Source organism: Pezoporus occidentalis, unplaced genomic scaffold (assembly GCF_034315485.1).
Source record: "Pezoporus occidentalis ecotype Australia unplaced genomic scaffold, CSIRO_AGI_Poc_V1 ctg103, whole genome shotgun sequence".
NCBI classification, from domain to species: Eukaryota; Metazoa; Chordata; class Aves; order Psittaciformes; family Psittacidae; genus Pezoporus; species Pezoporus occidentalis.
The window spans coordinates 1473451-1477752 of NW_026912812.1; positions in this window are offsets into that span (position 1 = coordinate 1473451).

Sequence of the window (4302 nt, forward strand, 5' to 3'; positions counted from 1 at the left end):
GATTAGGTGGAGAGAACACAATTTTCTTGTGTTTAATGGGGTATTTGCCAGGCCTCTGTGGGATGTTAATTGTAACACCTTTTCCTTATGCTAATGACTGTTGGGAGGAAATTACTGCTTTCAGGCTACAAGTAAATGCTGAGGAAAATAGTTAAGATAGCCTTAATGCATGTTTGGTTCCTGGTTATCCAGTAGCTAAGGGTGATGAAAGCTTTCTAGTGCTGTTCATAACAAGTGACTGTTATCAATCTTACAAGTCTCTCATGGAAAACCATCAGTCCTAGCAGCAAAATCTGACTTGTGTATATATATATTTCAATGTTCAGTATGACCAGCTATTGGCCCCCAGTTGTCTGCAGACCACAATTATGGAATCTGTGCTTTAAAATGCTGGCTAAAATAAACAGAACTGCAAAGCATTGGGATGCTTCTGACCATTAATGGCAGTAAAAAAAAAAAACAAAAACAAAAAGGTTTGTTTTAAAAAAAGGTCATTGTGTACTTTGTAGGAACAGTTTGTCACTTGGAAATAGGAAGTACTGGTCTTGAAAGCTGATTGTAACAAGTTAGGTGTTCCATTAAAATACCCCTTTTTCAACTTGATTAGGACTTGGAAGCTTCTCTATTTACAGGAAAAGGATTCCACTCCTAGCCTTGTTTTGCAGTCTTTCATCCTACTATCACACATGTTTCCAGAGGTCTCACTGCCAAAAAAAGCCACAGGTGTCAGAGTTGCTCCAGGTTTTGAAGGAAGATCTCTCACTGGAGTATAATAATAGTATTTTGTATTAGGGGAGCTCTGTGTTATACTCTTTACTGTTTAAAGATCAGACTATGGATAAAATAAACTTTCTATAAAACCACTTTGTATGAGATTCTTACTTTCCCTTAAAAACTGCATCAAAGGAAGTAATATGCAAAAGGATTTTCAGAAATTAATTAAATTCCAGCTTACTGTTGTCATTGGGGTGCAAAATAGTGCAGGGCTGCTTTACCTTGAAGAGAAGCTTTTGCTGCTCAAACTGCCTGGCATCCAAGGGAGGAGAGACTGTTCCCAGCCATCTGGCTGGCTACTCAGTCTGCAGCACAGAGCAAGGAGAAAAGTACATTATAATCAGGAGAATGAATATGAATAGTAGCTTAAAAATGTGCCTGCTCAATATGTGTCTGTCAATGCAATATATAATTCACAGGCTGCCCCTCCAAAGTACAGCCTAGATATAAAACGAAAGTGAAAGATGCCACAGTCATTTGTATACTGCAAAGCTCATTGCACAACTACTATTACTCCTTTAGCTCAGCAGATTCAGAAGTGATTATGAACTCTCACAGAATTTAAAGGACCATGTTTTAGAACAGAATCAAGGTTATCCACTTAGAAATGTAATCTTGTATATTGGGTATATTGCTAGTTTGGAGCAGAATAGAAAGTGAATATGCTATTCACCTGGTGAATTAGTGTTTGTCATATAGGTAATGTACAGAATAACAAAGATTGTTGTGTATTTTTTAGCCCAGAAATAATACTGTCCTGGGTTAAGGACAAAGGTAGCAAATAACAGTGTCATTCTGGTCCTGAGAAAGACAATTTGTCAAGCAAAAGTTTGGTGGTAGTTCTGCATAATTCTCATTTTGCCAGCCTCCTAGTAAGAATGGACAGGCTTTACACAAATATTTTTTTCGAAGATCTGTATTCCCTGGATTAATACAACCTTATGAATAGTTCATAAGTTTATAGTGAAAAACCTTCTAGTAATTCTTTTTTCTAAGCTTTTGCATTTTCAAAACCATGAATTTAGCTTTTGTGTTTGTTGTTTCCCATATCTGATTTGAATTTAAGAAAGAAAAAACGTGAAGTCTATTTTTCTTTATTAAGAATAGACTCAAACCCATATATATGAAAAACATTGTGTCTAAAACCTAAGGAAGTTTTGGGATGGGGATGTTTTGAAAAATTCATCTTTAATCAAGTGACTTGTCAAATTCTCGGAAAGGGGTTAGGAAAGATCTGGGTAGAAAACTCGGTTTATTTGGAGAAAAAGATGCAATTCAAATATGTGAGTGACAACCTAGAACAAAGAATGTTTGAGAGAGTGATTGCACTCTGTAGCATGCATTTCTTTGGCAGAATAAAAAAGCTCATACATTTCTGAGGACCAGCACAAGGAGTGAAACACTTAATTACACTTGTAGGTGAACACTCCTGTAAAACACTCTGTGCTTTCACTTCACAGAAAAAAAATTGTGGGATCTGAATGCCGGTTCAAACCTCTACACAACTTTTTCTAAAAGATATAATTCTTTTTGCCTTTTTTTTTTCCCCCCTCCTTTTCCCCAAAGGGATTTCAGGAATCTCTTCTAGCAGTATGTTACCTAGCATATTACATAGTGTGTGGAGGGCACTAGCCTTGAATCTGACTGAGACCTTTCCTTTAGATTTCCCATGTGACCTTAAATAAGTTATATTTTTAACATAAGCTAAAACTATTTGAAGGTCAGACCTTAATCTTGCTTCTTTATCTACCATTCTTTTTGACATATAAAGTGGAGATAACAAGGCTTTTCTACCTTATGTGTCACACAAAAATACAAATTGAAAAATTTAATGCAGTTAGATACTGAAGGCTTTTTTTAATAAAACTGCTATGAAGCGTTATACATGTAGTCTGCATATTTGTTCTTGCTGGGACAAATTATTAAATTATGCAAACTATAATTATACACTTGTTAGTCTCTGTCTTTGAAAGCAAGATACTGCCTGTAAATTGAGTTAAGATGCCAACTTGGAATTTAATATATGATAACTACTAAAAAAAATTAAGCTATTTTTAATTGTCATGAGAAACCTGTTTAATCAGATCATTTTGAAAGATCTAAAAAACAATATAGGTCATTGTAAATGGAAGATTGAGAATATGAATGCAAACATGAAAGAGTTCATATATCTCTCTTTTATCATGGTCCCAACAAAACAAATTATTTTCTGCCAGACAGACTATGGAAAACAGATGTTTCAGGTGTGTGTAACTGGGAGTGATTTTCCCCTGAAATTAATCTATATATGGAAAAGTAAGTACTATGCACAGACTTTCACATACTTATATGTGAACATAGAAAAGTACACATAGGTATGTGTATCCATCTTATACTGACTGAGAAAAGCTAGTAAAAAGAAAAAAAAAAAAAAAAGGCAACAAAAAAAAGCAACTGTAAAAGATTAAAAACTGACAGGCAAATTAAAAAGATGTCATTTCACAATTCTAGGAAATAGAGCTTTGGCTTATTATTTTGAGTTTGACAGTAATTACTCTGTAACAGAAATAACATCAGTAGTTCTGTTTCTTGGGATATTGCCTAGGACAGAATAATTCTGGAATCCATATTTTGTGGCATCATTTTCTCACTTTTATTTAGTTTAAATTTATAATTCATTTGGAGTTTACATACTGAAAGAACAGGGCCATAAAGACATGCACAAACATATGAAGCGTATTTAATAATTAACTCAGCAAGTGGAAGATGAGCTGCAATTGATTCCCCCCTTCATAGCTGTCAGACATAATGTAGATAGTTTATTATTTTTTCTCGGTGACTGTGATAAAAGACACACACGATCTTGCCTGAAGAGCCCCTCCCTGAATGGCAAAAGGGTAAAAAAAAGGATTTCTGATTGTAAGAACACAACATGCATACTCTTACAGATACACACACCACTTCAGCACTTCACCAGCATCATATGAGGAAATAAAATCCTGTTGTCCTGCTCAAATTGTCAACTCTCTAACTCTAGACAGTGGTTTTAAGTCTCTATTTCAGCAATCAATGATGTGTCTTTCAAATACCAAATTTCTGTATTCATGTATGAAATAAACTGCAAAGTATAATGACAAGCACCAATTTATTGAACAGGTGCAGGTGAGGAAGAAGATCTAGATCAAAAAAATAAAACCAGTAGTAGAATGACCTATCATTATATGAACATTCAGCTGCATGATTAGTCACTCAAGTCTAAAATGATATTTCATTTAGGCTGTAAGGAATATTAACTCCAGCATATCAAAGAGAATTTCCTCTGATGTGTTCTGATGTAGATGATAAATATCTAAAAATCTATCTTAAATTTAACATTCCTGTATGATTTGTCCAGGGTCATTTCATTTGCAAATGACCATGGAAGAGTATATAGAGGAAGGAAGTAGGGTGGTAAGATTAAGCAAGAAAAGAGCAGAGAAGGCCTCTAGAAACGTGTGCATGGGAGCTGAAGACAAGCTTATTGTGATGGGGTTTGCTGTGAAAAAATGA